The sequence below is a fragment of the Rana temporaria genome, chromosome 1 (assembly GCF_905171775.1).
Source record: "Rana temporaria chromosome 1, aRanTem1.1, whole genome shotgun sequence".
In the NCBI taxonomy this organism is placed as follows: Eukaryota; Metazoa; Chordata; class Amphibia; order Anura; family Ranidae; genus Rana; species Rana temporaria.
The window spans coordinates 368,478,635-368,499,838 of record NC_053489.1 but is presented as its reverse complement, the minus strand read 5'-3'; the positions used below and the strand labels follow the sequence as shown (position 1 = coordinate 368,499,838).

The 21,204-nt window shown below is 46.5% G+C and overlaps 1 protein-coding gene across 4 annotated transcripts in view; it reads right to left on the bottom strand.

The window, feature by feature from the left end:
- PIP5K1C (phosphatidylinositol-4-phosphate 5-kinase type 1 gamma) overlaps positions 1-21,204 on the bottom strand; it is a 486,720-nt gene that overhangs the window by 382,604 nt on the left and 82,912 nt on the right. The window lies entirely within an intron of this gene.

The following is a 21,204-nucleotide window of genomic DNA, read 5'->3' as shown; positions in this document are numbered from 1 at the left end:
GCAGTGTGCACCTAAAGCTACGTGGTGTGTGTACTGTCTGTGTCTGTGCTATTTTTCTCAATGATTTTCATCCATATTGCAGGGACCAGACATTACATTAACTACTTAACCCCCGGACCATATTGCTGCCCAAAGACCAGAGTACTTTTTGCGATTCGGGACTGCGTCGCTTTAACAGACAATTGCGCGGTCGTGCGACGTGGCTCCCAAACAAAATTGGCGTCCTTTTTTTCCCACAAATACAGCTTTCTTTTGGTGGTATTTGATCACCTCTGCGGTTTTTAGTTTTTGCGCTATAAACAAAAATAGAGCGACAATTTTGAAAAAAAATAATATTTTTTACATTTTGCTATAATAAATATCCCCCAAAAATATATAAAAAAAACATTTTTTTCCTCAGTTTAGGCCGATACGTTTTCTTCTACATATTTTTCGTAAAAAAAATCGCAATAAGCGTTTATTGATTGGTTTGCGCAAAAGTTATAGCGTTTACAAAATAGGGGGTATTTTTATGTCATTTTTATTATATTTTTTTTACTAGTAATGGCGGCGATTTTTTTTTCGGTATTGCGACATTATGGCGGACACTTCGGACACTTTTGACACATTTTTGGGACCATTGGCATTTTTATAGCGATCAGTGCTATAAAAATGCATTGGATTACTATAAAAATGCCACTGGCAGTGAAGGGGTTAACACTAGGGGGCGGGGAAGGGGTTAAGTATGCCTGGGTGTGTTCTTACTGTGGGGGGGGGGGGGTGGCCTCACTAGGGGAAACACTGATCCTCGTTTCATACATTGTATGAACCGAAGATCAGCATTTCCCCTGCTGACAGGACCGGGAGCTGTGTGTTTACACACACAGCTCCCGGTCCCCGCTCTGTAAGGAGTGATCGCGTGTGCCCGGCGGCGATCGCCCCCTCCGGGCACACGCACGGGAGTCGGGGGCGAGCGGGGGGGCGCGCGCGCGCCCCTAGTGGCGGCTGGGAGAGAGGACGTTATACTACGTGCTCTCGCCCAGCCGAGCCAACTTGCCGACGTAGAACGGCGGTGGGCGGTCGGCTAGTGGTTAACCACTTCCCGCCCGGTCAATGGGAAATTTACGTCCGGGAAGTGGTTACACAATCCTGACTGGACGTCTATGGACGTCCTGCAGGATAATGCCTAGCGCGTGCCCACGGGGGCGCGCTACGCGGTGATCGGGGACGGCATGTGTCCCTCGGACACATCGCTTTCCCGATCACGGTAGACACAGCCGATCACATGTCAAAACAAACTCGGCGGCGCGCTCCGTGCGCGCCACCAGAGGCTTGCAGAGCGGGGATCAGGGAATTCACGTGTCCCTTGGACACAGCGCTTCCCCGATCAGAGTAAACAGCCAATGAAATTGGCTGTTTACCACGTGACCGGCTGTGTCCAATCACAGCCGGTCACAAATGTAAACAAACACAGGCAGTTACTATCTGATCCCTGCTCACACACCGATTTGTGAGGAGAGAGCAGGGATCAGTAAGTGAGATCAGTGTAGTTTGTCTACTGTATATTGTGCACAACACAGCCCCCCTCCCCCCCACCAATAAAGAGGACCTGTCACACAGCCCAGCCCATCAATCAGCCCATCTGTCAATTAGCCCATCTGTCAACCATCGGTACCACCGCCATCAGTACCACCACCACCCGTACCGCCATCGGTACCACCACCACCCGTACCGCCGCCATCGGTACCAACACCACCACCCGTACCACCGCCATCGGTACCACCACCTGTACCGCCATCGGTACCACCACCACCCGTACCACCGCCAGCGGTACCACCACACATTCCTGCCACTAATACCTCCATCGGTACCGCCACACAGGCTACCAGTACCGCCATCGGTACCAACACCACCACCCGTACCACCGCCATCGGTACCACCACCCATACCGCCATCAGTATCACCACCACCCGTGCCACCACCCATACCGCCATCGGTACCACCACCACACATTCCTGCCACCAATACCTTCATCGGTACCACCACACAGGCCGCCAACACTACCACCAGCAGTACTATTAAGCAGGCCCACCAATAAGAACTGCCATACGGCCATAATGTCCCAAAGGCTTTACACACCCGAGGAGGCATATGCCATTATTTCCACCATGTCGTATGATAACAGCGAGGAGCTCCCATTATCCGGTTCGATTCGGAATACGAGCCAGTGGAGGATAGTGGCTCAGAGTCAGAGTCCGAGTCCGAGTCCCCGGAGCAAACCGTTCCTCCCAAAAGAATGCGATCGGGACCAAGATCAGTACCAAGATCAGGACCAAGATCAGGACATCGGCCCAGCACCAGCAGTGCCATACCCCAGGAAGAGGAGCCCAGTACAAATAATGAAAATACACGCCCAACCCGAAGAATCCTGCCCCAGTCCTACCTTCCCGATGCCCTGGCAAACCCCTTATGGTTGCCTGCCAACTCAGGATCCGCTATCATCCCTTTCACCGCACAGCCAGGTGTGCAGCCCAACATTACGGATTTTTTTCAATTTGATTATTTTTGTTTATTTTTCCCAGAAGATTTTATGCAGAATATAGTGAATCAAACCAATATATATGCATCCCAATTTATTGCCGCCAACCCCAATTCTTCCTACACCCAGTGGCGGAGTTTAACATTGGAAGAATTTAAAATGTTTTTGGGCCTTATGTTTAATATGGAGCTTACAAAGAAGAATGAAGGCCATTCATATTGGTATAAATGCCCCATCCAACACATGCCTATATATTCCGCTGTCATGTCCAGGACAAGATACGACACGATAACGCGTTTTCTCCACTTTAATGACAATTCACAGTGCCCTCGCCGAGATCATCCCCACTACGACAAATTATACAAAATACGCCCCCTAATCAATGCCTTTTCCCAGCGATTTGCAGAAGTTTTCATCCCAGACCAAAACAACTTTAAGCAGTACATCCCAAACAAGAGAGCCAGGTATGGGTTAAAATTAAATAAATTATGCGATCGAGCCACTGGATATGTGTTCACATTCAGGATCTACGAAGGCAAAGTCTCCCAGCTCCAGCCCTGTGATTGCCCCACATATATTGGAACCAGTGGGAAAATTGTCTGGGAGTTGGCATACCCCCTGTTCGGAAAAGGCTACCATTTATATGTCGATAATTATTATACCAGCCTGCCCTTTTTTTGTCACCTTTACAGCAAGCAAACCCCGGCCTGCGGTACCTTAAAAAAAAAAAAAAAAAACGGAAGGGATTTCCACAAAATTTGTTGACCAAGAAATTGAAATCTGGAGAATCGTCATTCATGAGGAATGAGGAGGTGTTGGCCATGAAGTGGAGGGACAAGAAAGATGCCCACATCCTCTCTACCATCCACAATGACACCATGGCGGAGAACCAAAGACGATGCGGCCCTATTGCAAAGCCCGAATGTGTTCACGATTACAATTTGTACATGGGGGGGGGGGTGGATTTAAACGACCAGTTGCTACAGCCCTACTTATCAACAAGAAAGTCCTATTATTAGCACAAAAAAGTTGCTTTTCACTTGTTTCACATGGCCCTTTTTAATTCGTTTGTCTGCTACCAAAAAGCCAATCAGCCAACTCAAAACCCACAAATCTTCTACCTCAGATATATCGAAGATATCATTGAAGCCCTCATTTACCAACAAGATCCAGTCCCAGGAAGCATTCGCTCTGAATGTGTGAGTCGTCTTCACGAGCGACACTTTCCCTTTAGCATCCCCCCCACAGAATCTGGAAGAAAACGTCCAAAAAAATGCTGTGTATGCAGCAGAGCAGGAGTAAGAAGAGACACCACCTGTTACTGTCCCGATTGTCCCTCCCAACCTGGCCTGTGCATGGGACAGTGCTTCAAAATGTATCATACATCCATCCAATATTAGATCCCCTTATTATTAACAGACTGCCATTTCCCCATTTGCCTGCTACCATGTTACTACCTTCCATGTTAATTAACTGACCCTGGCCTGTTTACCGACGATGTCTTTGCTTGCCGATTTAAACCACATTTCTGACCTCCACGTGTACCAACCTCAGCCTGTTTACCGACGATGTCTTTGCTTGCCGATTTAAACCACATTTCTGACCTCCATGTGTACCAACCTCAGCCTGTTTACTGACGATGCCTCTGCCTGCCGATTTAAACCACGTTTCTGACTTCCAGGTGCACCGACCTTGGCCTGTTAATCTACCATGTTTTTGCCTGCCACTTGGACTGATCTTTTGACCATTTACTTTTAGTACACAGGGGTCTCACATATGTGAGGGGCTTCATAAAAGCGTTTTGAGTAGAGAAAACCATTTTTTTGTTTTCTGTGCTCCCAGAACAGGGTCTGGTTGCCCGGAGGCTTCAAAGCGATTTGGGTGGGAGAAGCCTTTACCCCTGTCCCCCTGGCCCTAAGCTTGATGGTCCTTCCTGCTGCCCGGACTAATACTTTGGCTGTGCTGACCATATTACTGCCTGTAATGACCCATGACATTATGGACCATGTTTCTTCCTGCTGCTTGGAATAATACTTTGGCTGTGTTGATCATATATCTGCCTGCTGCCTCTACTGACTTTACACAGTATTTCTGCTGGGACACCTCTGCCTGCTACCTGGACCTGTGCTTTTGGCTGTGCTTTGGCTGTGCTGACAGTATCTCTGCCTGTACGAACTATGGACATTATTCCTGCCTGCTGCCTGAATGATTGCTCTCCTCTGTGGACCACTGCACTTCTAAAACCACAGGTAATATTTTGCTATTTGGTATGTACCTGCTATGTGTTAGATATATGAAGGGCCTTCAAAAATGTTTTCAGTAGTCAGAAAATTATACAGTATGTGCAATTAATGCTGCTAGAATGCCTGGAAGTGCTACTTGGATGTTGGGCCTCTGTATGTGACCAGGCTGTGTAAAAGTCTCACACATGTGGTATCGCCATACTCAGGAGAAGTAGCGGAATGTATTTTGGGGTGTAGTTGCAATTATGCATATGCTGTGTGAGAGAAATAACCTGTTAATATGACCAGTTTATGTAAAAAAATAAAATAAAAAAAATCAATCTTAATTTTCCTAAGAATTGTGGGAAAAAAATACAACTTAAAAAAACTCACCGTGCCTCTTAGTAATAAATACCTTGGACTGTCTACTTTCCAAAAAGAGGTAATGTGGGGGGTATTTGTACTTTCCTGGCTTGTTTGTATTTGTCTCAAGAAATGAGATCGGCCTTCAGTCATTAGGTGTGATCAATTTTCAGTGATTGGCACCATAGTTTGTAGACTCTAACTTTCACAAAGACCAAATAATATACACTAATTTGGGTTATTGTTACCAAAGATATGTAGCAGTATTAATTTTGGCACAAATTTCTGAAGAAAAATTACTTATTTGCAAAATTTCACAATATAAACCAAAAAATGTTTTTTTTGGTTTTTTTCGCATTTTTTTTGCTTATAGCGCATACGGCGGCAGGTCGGCTCTGCTGGGCGAGAGCAAGTAGCTATACGTCACCTCGCCGAGCAGCCAATAGGGGCGCGTGCGCGCCCCCCGCTCGTCCCGCTCGTTACAGAGCGAGAACCGGGAGCTGTGTGTGTAAACACACAGCTCCCGGTCCTGTCAGGGGGGGAAAATTACCTATCGTCTGTTCAAACAATGTATGAACAGCGATTTGTCATTTCCCCATGTCAGTCCACCCCCCCTTCAGTTAGAACACACCCAGGGAACATGATTAACCCCTTCCTTGCCCCCTAGTGTTAACCCCTTCACTGCCAGTGGCATTTTTATAGTAATCAATGCATTTTTATAGCACTGATGGCTATAAGAATGCCAATGGTCCCAAAAATGTGTCAAAAGTGTCCGAAGTGTCCGCCATAATGTCGCAGTACCGATTAAAAATCGCTGATCGCCGCAATTACTAGTAAAAAAACAATATTAAGAAAAATGCCATAAAACTATCCCCTATTTTATAAACGCTATAACTTTTGCGCAAACCAATCAATAAACGCTTATTGCGATTTTTTTTTTAAAGAAAAATATGTAGACGAATACGTATCGGCCTAAACTGAGGAAAAAAATTGTTTTTTTTATATATTTTTGGGGGATATTTATTATATCAAAAAGTAAAAAATATTATTTTTTTTCAAAATTGTCGCTCTTTTTTTGTTTATAGTGCAAAAACTAAAAACCGCAGAGGTGATCAAATACCACCAAAATAAAGCTCTACTTGTGGGAAAAAAAGGACGCCAATTTTGTTTGCAAGCCACGTCGCACTACCGACGCAGTGCCAAATCGCAAAAAGTGGCCTGGTCTTTGACCAGCAATATGGTCCAGGGGTTAAGTGGTTAAAGTCACTGCTCCAGAAAAAAAGACCGTTTTTAAAACTTTTTTTTCCATTGATACATGTTCCCTGGGGCAAGACCTGGGTTCTCAAACACGTTTTACGACAATAACTTGCATATTAGGCTTTAAAATGAGCACTTTTGAATTCGAACGTTCGAGTCCCATAGACTTCAACGGGGTTCTAAATGTTCGTGCGAACGATCAGTCCGTTCGAAGGTTCTGTTGGGAACCGAACGGGGGGGTGTTCGGCTCATCCCTACTCACATTTAAAAGTGCCTATACCGACAGAGTGCGGTGGGAGGCGGTAGGAGCACGGCAGAACCAGCAGCCCCAGTGCCGGGATAGGCACTTTTAAATGTGAGTAGCCATTTGGCCAAGTTTTATCTTTTTTAATAAACAAAATTACGCTATGGATGTTTCCATTGTTATTTCATATCCGGCCGAGACCTTTAAGAAAGAAGAAGTCGCCTAATATCTCCATTTCAGCCTATGTGAGAAGGCATTATCCTGCATAAGCTCTCATTGACTCTCTTTGGGTAAAGGAGTCCATGTGCTCTGGTAAGCAGATTACTTATCCAGTCAGTTTTGGTGTTTTTTTCAAGTTTGGTGAAGGATCACTTCTCTACCAGTATATCACAACAAGCACGGAATGGACGTTTGTTTTTTTATGGACTTTGATTTATTATCATAATATATATATTTTATTTTTTGTGCTTAAGATTGGGACTGAATATTATTTGCACTAATTGATATTTTTCCAATATTTTTTAATCTTATGATGTTTAATAATGTTTTGTGCACATTTGTTTATTTGATAAGGATTAGTGACTTCAGGAGTGCAGTCCTATGATTTTCATTGTTATTTTTATTAATTATTAGCGCCCCCTATCTTTTACCCATATCAAAATTCATTTGGCCCACCCTTTGCCGTTATAACAGCTTCAACTCTTCTGGGAAGGCTGTCCACAAGGTTTAGGAGTGTGGGAATGTTTAACCATTCTTCCAAATGCATTTGTGAGGTCAGGCACTGATGTTGGACGAGAAGGCCTGGCTTACAGTCTCTGCTCCAATTCATCCATGGTGTTCTGTTGTGTTGAAGTCAGGACTCTGTGCAGGCCAGTCAAGTTCCTCCACCCCAAACTCACTCATCCATTTCTTTATGAACCTTGCGTTGTGTACCAGTCCAAATAATTTGGTGGAGGAGGGGATTATGATATGGGGTTGTTTTTCAGGGATTGGGCTTGGCCTCTTAGTTCCATTGAAGGGAACTCTTAAGGTATCAGCATACCAATAAATTTGGACTATTTCATGCTCCCAACTTTGTGGCAACAGTTTGGGGGTGGATCCTACCTATTCCAACATGACTGCACACCAATGCACAAAGGGTCCATAAAGACATGGATGAGTGAGTTTGGGGTGGAGGAACTTGACTGGCCTGCACAGAGTCCTGACTTCAACACAACAGAACACCATGGATGAATTGGAGCATAGACTAAGCCAGGCCTTCTCGTCCAACATCATTGCCTGACCTCACAAATGCATGAGTCCTGACCTCAACCCGACAGAACACCTTTTGGATGAATTAGAGCAGAGACTGGGAGCCAGGCCTTCTCATCCAACATCAGTGTCTGACCTCACAAATGCACTTCTGGAAGAATGGTCAAACATTTCCATAGATACACTAAACCTTGTGGACAGCGTTCCTGGCCTTCCCAGAAGCTGTTCTAGCTTCAAAGGGTGGGCCAAATCAAATTTTAACCCTACGAACTAGGACGGGGCTGCCATTAAAGTTCATGTGTGTGTAAAGGGAGGTGTCCCAATACTTTTGGCTAGATAGTGTATCTGGCAAGATTTACAATGTTGGTGGAACCCTCCTACACATAAATACTACATTTAGACATAGTTTTAGGACCTGGGCAGGGCCGGCGCTAGGCATAGGCAAGTCAGGCGGCTGCCAAGGGCGCCAGGGTAGGGGGGGGCAAAATCCAGATCCCCAGCCACTCGCTGGGGATTCGGATCATTAAAATACCTCCTGGACCTGCATTTTTAAAAACCATGCCTTGTGGCGCCAGCCGCCAGGCTAGGGGGCGGTTGCGCCTGTGGAGACATCGCCTTCACCATGCAGCCTGCAGTGCCTTGGCAGCGGCAGTGAGATGAGGGGAGAGAGCCGGCACAGCAGCTGGCCGGAAGTGCTGCAATATGATTGATGGTGGAAGTTGAAGCGGCCAGGGCGGGTGAAATAGTGACTGAAGCCCTGCATGCAAGTCTGAGCTTGCCGCGATGTCCGACCCCCCCCCTCCTCCTGGCCGCTTGGCAATCTGTTGCGAGAAGAGGAGACAGACGGTCAGCAGCGCCGTTCTCCTTCAGAAAAGCCTTCACCGCCATTGGCTCAGGTACACAGTGGAAGCACAGGCAGGACGCTTAGTGCTGCAGCCTGCACCCACTCACAAGAAATAAAAAATGTTACTCTGCTTTTAAGTTTACAGTGCATTGCACTGTGTACAGAGGGGGAACTGGTTTGTGTGTGTGTGGGGGGGGGGGGGCAGATATATGTGTGTGGGGGGGGCAGAGTGGGAACTGGTGGGGGGGGGGGCAGAGATGTGCAGGGGGGTACAGTGGGAACTGGTGTGTGTGGGGGGGGACAGATGTGTGTGGGGGGGTACAAAGTGGGAACTGGGGGGGATAGAGAGGAAACTGGTGTGGGGGGGGCAGATGTGCAGGGGGGTACAGAGTGGGAACTGGTGTGGGGGGGGACAGATGTGTGGGGGAAACATATGTGCAGGGAGGTACAGAGTGGTAACTGGTGTGTATGTGGGGGGGGGGGGACGGACAGATGTGCAGGGGGGTACGGAGGGGGAGCGTCAAAATGAGGCTTCGCCTCGGGTGTCAAAAATCCTTGCACCAGCCCTGGACCTGGGAGATGAGACAACTTCCCTACATGAAGCAGCATGCTTGTGATTCGAACCCAGATGCTCAGGGATGCCAAGCAGAAGTTCTAACCTCACATTGAGGCGTTTTTCATGCGGTACAGCGCTAAAAATAGCGCTGCTATACCGCATGAAAAAACCTGCCCTGTAGTGTTCAATGTGAAAGCCCGAAGGCTTTCACATTGAAGCGGTGCGCTAGCAGGAGCGCTCCAAAAGTCCTGCTAGCCGCATCTTCACCGCTCCTATTACGCGCCTTCCCATTGAAATCAATGGGAAAGCGCGGTAATACCGCCCGCAACGCGGGCGGTATTAACCCTTTTTCGGCCGCTAGCGGGGGTTAAAACCTCACCGCTAGCGCCCGAATATCGCAGTAAATACGATGGTATAGCCGCACTACATATAGTGGGGCTATACCGTCACCGCAGCTCCACGCCTCAATGTGAAAGAGGCCTTGGAGCTGCCACATGTAAAAACCTCCTACACATAAATACACTACACATATAGGGCCAAATTCTCAAAAAGCTGTGCAAATTTAGTATTACCCAACTTATGTCATTTAAGTTACGGCGCCCTAAGTTGGTGTCGTAAGTGCCGTATCCACAGCGCACTTTCGCACAAAATTGCGCCATCCGTAACCTAAATTCCGAGGCGTAAGGCGTGGTTATGGCAAGTGGGAAGGAAGTGGGCGTGCTTCATTGTAATGAGCCGTGACCCCATGCAAATGAAGGGCCGGCCGTACTGCGCATGCGCGCACGAATCTGGACCTCACTGGGCATGTGCAAAACTTTGCTCATCGCAATCAGTGAGATAGGTAAAAGGCCAAGCGTACTTAGTTTGAGGATCGCCCTGTGTCTAAATAGCCCCAGTCAAACACACTTCCCTTGCAAAAGTATTTCCCTGTGTTCCCTTCCTAAAGCAAGTTGCTTCTGCTTTGAACGTTTGTCAGTGTTTGTTGGTAAGATTTGTTTGTGAGAAAAGTTGTTGAGTTGTAGAGTATAGTTGGTGTTTGTTTTTGATAATTTGTTATTTGTTTTGATTTTTTGCCTGTTTGTTTTTGATAAGTGTTTGTTTTTTGGTGTGTACAAAGAAACACCCGCATGAAGCGCTACACCATACGGACGGTAAACCACAGTGTTGTCAGTGGTTAAAGAAGTTTCACTAAAACACAATCCATGCAGCTGTCAACCACTAAGGAGACATGGGCAAAAAGCAAAAGAACAAAAACATACAGCGCACAAGGGTTAAGTGAATGTCACTTTATAGTCTGTAATGTGTGGAAAAACATATATGCATGAAAAATTGAAAAGTTGAAAAAATTGAAGTAGCCACAAATAGCACACAGGAAAATAGCACATTAAAAATTTTTTTTTTTTTTTTTTTTAAAACTAATAACAATAGTCCGCATAACATAAGCAGCAGTTCACGTGGAGATGGTAGAGTGAAAACACATACACTTCGGGGGAGATGTTAGGAATGAATCCAAGTAGTGTGCATACACTTGTATGCAGAGGTAAAACAATACCTCAATAAAAGCAGCCGCTTCTACGTCTCAATGCAGGGAGATGGAATCCGTTGGTGGGATGATGACAGCCACACTGGGAGCAGATGTAGAAGTTATATCCATGCAGAGATGGATACTGCCGTTTAAAGACCACTAGCTCAGGGGCTGATGGAAAGGAAACCTTCCTCACAAACAGAGATCTCCAGCGGCAGGGGAAGTCCTGGAGGGGAGCCACCAAGCCGGTTCAGTGACGCAGCCGCGTCACACGGGAGCGAGGAAAGGGGGATGGTAGCCTGATAGAGTCACACAGAGAGCAGGAGGTGTCCGGACACCTTCGATCCAGCGTCAGGTGACTCAAAGCACCAATCAGTGTGGGCAGAAAACGAGCAGTAGAGATGCTGGCGCTAGTGTCACTGAGAGGATTTCCCGAGTGTCGGCACTACACATCAGCTGCAGTGTGCTTGCTGCAAACATATAGGGGCATCAAAGATTGTACTGGTGAGCCGTGACTGACATGTTTCGCGTGCCAGGACGCTTTAAAAAGTCTCTTTTAAAAAAGTCTCTCTTTTTAAAGTGTCCTGGCACGCGAAACATGTCAGTCACGGCTCACCAGTACAATCTTTGATGCCCCTATATGTTTGCAGCAAGCACACTGCAGCTGATGTGTAGTGCCGACACTCGGGAAATCCTCTCAGTGACACTAGCGCCAGCATCTCTACTGCTCGTTTTCTGCCCACACTGATTGGTGCTTTGAGTCACCTGACGCTGGATCGAAGGTGTCCGGACACCTCCTGCTCTCTGTGTGACTCTATCAGGCTACCATCCCCCTTTCCTCGCTCCCGTGTGACGCGGCTGCGTCACTGAACCGGCTTGGTGGCTCCCCTCCAGGACTTCCCCTGCCGCTGGAGATCTCTGTTTGCGAGGAAGGTTTCCTTTCCATCAGCCCCTGAGCTAGTGGTCTTTAAACGGCAGTATCCATCTCTGCATGGATATAACTTCTACATCTGCTCCCAGTGTGGCTGTCATCATCCCACCAACGGATTCCATCTCCCTGCATTGAGACGTAGAAGCGGCTGCTTTTATTGAGGTATTGTTTTACCTCTGCATACAAGTGTATGCACACTACTTGGATTCATTCCTAACATCTCCCCCGAAGTGTATGTGTTTTCACTCTACCATCTCCACGTGAACTGCTGCTTATGTTATGCGGACTATTGTTATTAGTTTTTTTTAAAAAAAAATTAAAAAATTTTAATGTGCTATTTTCCTGTGTGCTATTTGTGGCTACTTCAATTTTTTCAATTTTTTCAACTTTTCAATTTTTCATGCATATATGTTTTTCCACACATTACAGACTATAAAGTGACATTCACTTAACCCTTGTGCGCTGTATGTTTTTGTTCTTTTGTTTTTTGGTGTGTGATTGTTTTTTGTTTCCCTTTTTTGCCTGTTTGTTTTTGAATTTATAGTAGCTGTCTGTTTGTGTTTTTTTTTTTTTTTTTGCTGTGTTTTTTTTTCTTTGTTGTGTGTGTATTGTTGATTGTTTTTTGGGTGAGTTTCCTGTTGCTGGGTGGTGTCTGTGATGGCCACCAAGCGCAGGAAGCTAAATTTTTCAGTGGCAGAGAAGCATATTCTTGCTCAGGGCATCATAAAATATGGGCGCTTTCTCCATGGCCCTGAGAGCCACAACACCACCCCGGCCAGGAGGAAGGAGATCCTTAAAAAGATCACCGATCGGATCAATGCGGCAGGGGGGGGGGAGGAGACCAGGACCATCGCTGGAATCCAAAAAAAAAAAAAACGACTTGAAGAGCGTGTCCCGGAACAAGCTGGCAACGCTGCATGCCCAAACCAGGGGCACTGGAGGAGGGGGACCCTGCCCAGTCAGGATGAGTGAGGAGGAATGTGCAGTGGCCCAGTGTTTCCACCCACAGCAGGTGGTGGGCCTGCCTGGCTTTGACTCTGATGCTCCTGCGAGGACAGGTAAGTTTTTTATTTTTTCTATCTGGTGATTAGCATGTGTGGGTGGGGGAAGGGAAGATGTGCCAAGTGTGTGGATCCACCAACCTGTGATTGTTTTGTGTCCTCCCCAGATGGCCAGGAGGTGGCAGCCCCATCAGCCCAGGAGGTTGCTGGGTCATCAGCCCAGGAGGTGGCAGCCCCATCAGCCCAGGAGGTTGCTGGGTCATCAGCCCAGGAGGTGGCAGCCCCATCAGCCCAGGAGGTGGCAGCCCCATCAGGGCAGGAGGTGGCAGCCCCATCAGGGCAGGAGGTGGCAGCCCCATCAGGGCAGGAGGTTGCTGGCCCATCAGGGCAGGCTGCTGCACCACCCCCAAGACAGGCTGATGCTGAGTCCCAAGAAGGGCAGGATTCGCCATGGGAGGGGAGTGCCCACAACTCCCCTAATTTGGATGTTGAGTGGGAGGAGGATGAGGGGGAGGAAGATGAAAATATTGTTATTGGCCAGCAAATCCTGATGGGCCAAGATAGGACCTTTGAGTCATCCCCTGAGGGTACCCCAGAGGCTCCCAGCAGTCAGGCCACCATCAGGGGTGGCCCCTCCCAACCCTCCTCCAACATGCAGCAGCCCCCATGGGTCACTCCAACCCCTCCTCTAAGGCCACAAGCCTCAGGGGCAAGTAGGAGGCCGACCCCGGAAACCAGGGGGGGGTTTGAGCGTCTGCCGGTCAGTCTGCTGAGGGACAATGCCCGGCAGACCCGCAGTCTGTGTGAAATTAAAAAAACAATGACCAAGGTGGAGCACAGCCTGGGTTTAATGAGGGATTCACTGGGTGACGTGGCCACCAACTCAGTGGGGGTCATCACCTGTTTGTGGGACCTGAAGAACGCCACAACAGGCGTGGCCCAGGAGGTGACTGCCCTGACCCAGGCTGTGCAGGCCAATACCCGGGCTGTGCAGGCCAATACCCGGGCTTGCCAGGCTAATACGGCTGACATCACTGCCTGTCTGACAAGGATAGCCGTGGCCTTGGAGGGCAGGCCAGCAGGAGGACAGACACCAGGGGAGGCTCCTTCTTCCCCTGCACAGACCCCCCCGTGAAGATACTCCCTCCCCTGCACAGACCCCCCCGTGAAGATCCCCCAGTTGGCCGTGGCCGTTACATAGTTAGTCAGGTTGAAAAAAGACACAAGTCCATCCAGTTCAACCACAAAAAAATAATTAAAAAAATAAATAAAAAACACAGTAAAATCCTATACACCCAACTCCATACCCACAGTTGATCCAGAGGAAGGCAAAAAACCCCACCAGAGCATGATCCAATTTGTAACAGCAGGGGAAAAAATTCCTTCCTGATCCCCCGAGAGGCAATCGGATTTACCCTGGATCAACTTTACCTACAAATCTTAGTACTCAGTTATATTCTGTACATTTAGGAAAGAATCCAGGCCTTTCTTAAAGCAATCTACTGAGCTGGCCAGAACCACCTCTGGAGGGAGTCTGTTCCACATTTTCACAGCTCTTACTGTGAAAAAACCTTTCCGTATTTGGAGGTGAAATCTCTTTTCCTCTAGACGTAAAGAGTGCCCCCTTGTCCTCAGTGTTGACCGTAAAGTGAATAACTCAACACCAAGTTCACTGTATGGACCTCTTATATATTTGTACATGTTGATCATATCCCCCCTTATTCTCTTCTTCTCAAGAGTGAATAAATTCAGTTCCTCTAATCGTTCCTCATAGCTGAGCTCCTCCATGCCTCTTATCAGTTTGGTTGCCCTCCTCTGCACTTTCTCCAGTTCTCCGATGTCCTTTTTGAGAACTGGTGCCCAAAACTGAACTGCATATTCCAGATGAGGTCTTACTAATGATTTGTACAGGGGCAAAATTATATCTCTGTCTCTGGAGTCCATACCTCTCTTAATACAAGAAAGGACTTTGCTCGCTTTGGAAACCGCAGCTTGGCATTGCATGCCATTATTGAGCTTCTGATCAACTAAAACCCGCAGATCCTTCTCCACTACAGATCCCCCCAGTTGTACTCCCCCTAGTATGTATGATGCATGCATATTCTTAGCCCCCAAGTGCATAACTTTACATTTATCTACATTAAACCTCATCTGCCACTTAGTCGCCCAATTAGACAGAGCATTGAGGTCGGCTTGTAAATTGGAGACATCCTGCAAGGACGTTATTCCACTGCATAGCTTGGTGTCATCTGCAAAGACAGAAATGTTACTTTTGATCTCAGACCCAATATCATTTATAAATATATTGAAAAGTAAGGGTCCCAGCACTGAACCTTGGGGTACACCACTGATAACCTTGGACCATTCAGAGTAAGAATCATTAACCACGACTCTCTGAATTCTGTCTTTCAGCCAGTTTTCTATCCATTTACAAACTGATATATCCAATCCTGTAGACCTTACCTTACACATGAGCCGTGTGTGCGGAACTGTATCGAACGCTTTTGCAAAATCCAAATAAATCACGTCCACAGCCACGCCTCTGTCCAGGGTTTTACTTACCTCTTCATAAAAGGAAATCAGGTTTGTCTGACAACTTCTGTCTTTCATGAATCCATGTTGTCTGCTGCTTAAATAGTTTTTTTCCAGCAAGAACTCATCCATGTGGTCTTTTATTAAACGTTCCAGTATCTTCCCAACTATAGAAGTTAAACTAACAGGTCTATAGTTACTTGGTAAAGACTTTGTTCCCTTTTTAAATATAGGCACCACATTGGCTCTACGCCAATCCAGTGGTACTATTCCTGTCATTAATGAGTCCCTAAATATTAGATACAGTGGCTTTGAAATGACAGAGCTCAACTCACCTAGGATCCGTGGATGGATGCCATCAGGTCCAGGTGCTTTATCCACCTTTATTCTGTCTAAATATTTCTGGACCATATCACTTTTGAGCCATTGTGGATTTGAGGCTGTGTCACTCCCACCCCCATTTTGGACATGAGCTCCCCCATGCTCCATTGTATACACAGAGCTGAAGAAAACATTTAATACATTTGCCTTCTCTTTGTCCCCAGTCACCCACTCTAGATTATTTTGTAAGGGGCCTACATGCTCAGACTTCACCTTTTTACTATTAATATATTTAAATAATTTGTTGGGGTTTGTCCCACTATCTTTTGCAATCTGTCGTTCGTTTTGAATTTTTGCATCCTTGATTTCCTTTTTGCATATCCTGTTATATTCTTTGTAACATTTAAACAACACTAGTGTTCCTTCATTTTTATATTTTTTAAAAGCTACTTTCTTATTGTTTATAGCTTTTTTAACTTTAACCGTGAGCCACATAGGTTTTATTTTTAGCCTTTTAAACTTATTGCCCATGGGAACATACTTTGCAGTGAGGTTCCACACAGTCTTTTTGAAGAATTCCCATTTCTGTTCTGTGTTCAGCTGTGCCAATAGTCCCTCCCAGTCCAAGTCCTGGAGAGCAGCCCTCATCCTTGGAAAATTTGCTCTCTTAAAATTTAGTGTTTTAATATTTCCTGTGTGTATTTCTTGCTTATAGTTAACATTAAATGAAATCATGTTATGATCACTGCTACCCAGGTGTTCCTTTATCTGAACATTAGTAATAAGCTCTGCATGGTTTGAGATTATCAGGTCCAACAGGGCATCATTCCTAGTTGGGGCCTCAATAAACTGCACCATAAAATTGTCCTGCAATAGGTTTTTAAATTTTTGTCCTTTAACTGTCCCAGAAGTGCCATTAATCCAGTCAATTTCTGGGTAGTTAAAATCCCCCATTATTATCACCGTCCCAGACCTTGCAGCCCTTTCCATCTGTGCAAGGAGCTGAGTCTCCACCTCCTCATTAACATTGGGTGGTTTATAACAAACTCCAATGATTAATTTTGAACTACGCACATCTGTATGCAGTTCCACCCATAATGCTTCAGCCTCATCACACTCTCCGTCAACCAGGTTCTCTTTGACGCTTGCTTTGAGGTCACTTCTCACATAGAGACAGACCCCTTTCCTTTTTACCCTGTCTTTCCGAAAGAGAGCATAGCCAGGAATATTAATAGCCCAGTCATGTGAGGATTGAAGCCAAGTTTCAGCAATACCGATTACATCATAGCTCTCCTCATGCACCAGAGCTTCCAGCTCACCTGTTTTGCTTGGCAGACTTCTGGCATTGGTGAACACATTGGTGAACACTTAAATGTATTGTTACATTTTTCTCTGGTGTTTTTCATATAATTTATAGTAGTACAAATCGCACTATTATTTCCAATGGCTGTTTGCAACATGGGAACTTTCTTGTCACCTGCCATAACCCTTCCCCCATCTATCCCCATTAATGTCTGACCACTAACTGACCTGTCTGCTCGATGTAATTCTAATTACGTGCCCATTGGTCAGCCCAGAAGGAGCACTCGGCAACATCACTAAGTTGCAGGGGTACTTTTGTTTTTGTTTTTTCTTTTTTTTTATTATACTTTACTTATGATTTGGTTTATGTGTGTGAATGATGTGTGAATGTGGGGGGGTGGCATTCCTGATAACATAAGGGTGTCACCCTCAGTTTTGGTGGAGTAGGGATCCCCAGGACCAGGGAGAAGTCATCCCAGGTTCCTGAATGGTGTATGAATGCACAGTGACATAATTGGAGCCGTGGCGGGGCGTTACTGCTCCCAAGTACCAAAGGGGGGGTACTTGGATCTAATCCAATTCGATGTTCATGTGATGTGTCTGTGCTAGGGACCACAGTGGTGTGCACTCATGCATTCTCATTGTGAGATAATTTATGTGCGTTTTGTGTAAAAAAAGACATTCTCATTGTCATATAAGTAATGAAAATGGAAAGTAGAGGGCGCTCAACCACACAATAGTGATTGTGAAATGTGGAATACCACACAACACCGTGCAACAATTAATAATAAAAATAAGTTTCCAAAAGCATATGTGAACAGTGATTGCTAAAACAATATAAATCAATATACAGCAGAAATGTCCCACACAGATGTGCATGAATACGCAGATTCCTCTGCAGTGTAAGCAAAAAACACTGAAGTTCACTATGTTAAACACCAAAAAAATAAAAAAATAGAGTCCCAATAGCATGCATAGAAAGCCAAACGAATCTTGACAATTGCTGTGATCTTCCTAGTGGAGAAAAGTAGAAAATGCCACCACCATACTTTTCAAATTTCACTTGTTTCCACCCAAGGTGCTTTGTATATAAAGTGCTCTTACCAGAGCCTGTTGACCACTTTACTTAAAAAGATGGTCATACGGGCTAGTGCAGGATTGTGCCTACACACACATGGATATGGACTATTGAATCTCGTTTCCAGGCGTTCCAGATAAGGATGATATGCAAAAAAAGAGAACCGGTAGACGCCGATAGCGTAATAACGTTTTAATAATAAAAACAACTAAAAACAACGGAAAGCCAAATGGCCTCTTACTTTAAAAGTGCCTACCCGGCACTGGGACTGCAGGCCTGTCACCGCCAATCTGCGGTTCAAAACTTGGTTTATCAGGATCGGATACCACCGCCGTAGTTCCACCATAAACTCCTTCCTGTCAGCTTCACCAGAGCGGGGGGGCGTCTCGTGACCAGGACTGCCTCCAACGTCCGTTTCGATTACTCGTCTTCAGGGGGGCGTTTTATGTGCATTTTATGTGCAAAGTAAATGTTTAAAAGGTCACATAATCTCTGTGAGTTTTTGTTGTCAAAAAAAAAGATAATTAAGGTCCATTTACTGGGCAAAGATGCCTTCAGCCAGTTGTCTCCTTATTGCCTGGCCCTCAGCAGACTGGGTAGAGGTGGTTGGGGGGGGGGGGGGATTGCCTGGGTGGGGGGTTAGGTCAGGACATATCTCAACATGCAGGCCCCTTCTCAGAGCAAAATTATGGAGGATGCAACATGCCCCAATAATTTGACAGACAAAGTCTGGGGAATACAAGAGTGTACCCCCAGCCTTTTAAGGCATCTGAATCTGGACTTGAGAAGGCCAAATGTCCGCTCTACTATTGACCGGGTGTGGATGTGCACCTCGTTGAATTTGCGTTCTCCGGGTGTTTGGGGGTTCCTAAAAGGGGTCATGAGATGGGGTCCCAACGCATATGCAGAGTCACCTGTAAGGGAAAAGACAGGAGGATATTAGTCATGCATGTGCCCCTTGTGATGTCTGCATCATGGGGGGGGGCATACCTGACACCAATGTCACTCACCAATCAGCCAGCTGTCTCCATAAACGTTCATCTCCAAGTCTTGGTAGATCTTGGTCTGCCGTAGAATAAAACTGTCGTGGCACGACCCTGGAAACTTGGCACAAACGTGCCAGATGAGGCCATGGGCATCTACAATCATCTGGACGTTGATGGAATGCCACCCTTTTCTGTTTCTGAACAGGTGTTCAGTTTCATGGGGGGGCTGTAGTGCTACATGCGTGCAATCTATCGCCCCGATGGTCCTTGGGAAGCCAGCAATGTTGTAAAAGTCAGTCATGGCTTGCAGACGCTGCTCCTCCTGGGTGGGCTTGACAAATTGGTTGGTCATGCGCCGCAGTATGGCAGGGACCACCTGATGGACACATCGGCTCATTGTCGACTGCACCATCCCAGCCAGACCTCCAGATGCACGCTGGAATGAGCCTGTAGCTAAAAAATGGAGGGTTGCCATAACTTTATGTAGAGGTGGCAGGGCATGGGAGCGTCTGGTTGGGGTGATAAGATCCTCCATAAGTAGTTGGGTGAGCTCCAGGATGGCTTCCCTATCAAACCTGAAGTTGCCGTACACTTCATAATCTGGCATTTGAAACAGATCGTGGCCGATAAACTCTCTCCTGTGCCCTCATCCTCCTCCTCTGTGCCCTCCTCCTCCTTTGTGCCTGTAAGGTGGCAAGTGCCGTCAGAATCATTGATGTCCCAGGCATTTTTCCAGACAGATCCTTCACAAGTATAGCTCTAGTCACTACCTTCAGCAAACCCTTCCACGGCATGTGTAAAATTAGGGCTGCTTTTATAATGTGTAAATTTACACAGGGAAACTAACAGGTGCGCACAGGGCGGAAAATATGCCGCACACACTTAATTTTGTGGATCACCCCAACTCCCTCATTTGCATCTTTGCCTATCAAAAACAGCGGCGAGACTAGCGTAATTTGCGCCCGGGGATGCGCAGGTGTAACTATTTTAGGTAGGACGGAAAATCCGGAAATCTAGGCTTAACTCGTTTTGAAGATCGGGCGCAAAGATACGCGCCGTGTAAATTTAGAAAACTTTAGTTAAGTCCGCGTATCTCTTTTGAGAATTTGGCCCATTGAGTTTCCATTGATCCGGTTTCCTAACTAGAATGTTAGAACGGACAGATATCATTACTATTGAGTGATCGGAGAGTGGGCAGTGTCTTTGATGTGTGCACCAACTATAAAAGGCAGTAAGAGTGTAGGAGTAAGAATATGGTCTATTCTAGTATAAGTGATGTGAGTAATGCGTGAAGTCCCTTTTAAAAGGATTCCCTCCAAGTATCCGTAAGATTATGGGCCGAAATTCTTCTGGCAATTTTCTGTCTCTTTGGATGGATGAGTCATTTGGTCTTTGGGGGGTTTGGATTTGTCAAGAGCCTGATCGAATGCTGTGTTTGAATCTCCCCCAAAAATGACTGTGCCTACTATAACATAGGGCTTAAGAGTGTTCATCATGGTCCTAAAAAAAGGCAGCTTGACCTCTATTAGGGGCATAAGAAATTAGGGAATATAGGTGTCCTTCTATTGTGCCTTGTACAGTATTAATAAAATTTTCCCTTCGGGATCGATATATTCAAAGGATTTTTCAAATTTGCAGGACTTTGAAAAAACAATGGCTACCCCCTTGGTTTTATTTTCTACATTAGCTAGGTGAAATATGGGTGTAAGTATTTGGGACTATACCGTATAGGAAAGTGTGTCTCGGAGTAAAAGGACATCTACCGTATTTATCGGGGTATACCGCGCACTTTTTTCCCCTTAAAATAAGGGGAAAATCGTGGGTGCGCGATATACGCCGATACCCGCGCCTAGTTTGAATGCCTGCGCCGACATATACCGAGCGCAGTACACTCGGGTACATTCGGCCAGGCTCGGCTTCGCTCGTGCTCACGCATAAACGTCACAGAGAGTGAGCACGAGTGAAGCCGAGCCTGGCCGAATGTAGCCGAGGGTACTGCACTCGGTATACGTCGGCGGAGGCGTTCAAACTGAGCACGGGAAGCAGCGATTCGACAGGGAGACGGCGCGGGAGAACACCACCGAAGCCACAGACGGACGCCGGACCCGACGAGGAGGACACCACCGAAGCCGCAGACGGATCCGACGAGGAGGACACCACCGAAGCCGCAGACGGACCCGACGAGGACGACACCACCGGGAGACCCCCCCTGAAACCTTAAAACTAGAACAGAAAGTAGTCTGACCAGTGGCGATTAGACAACCTATCCCTCA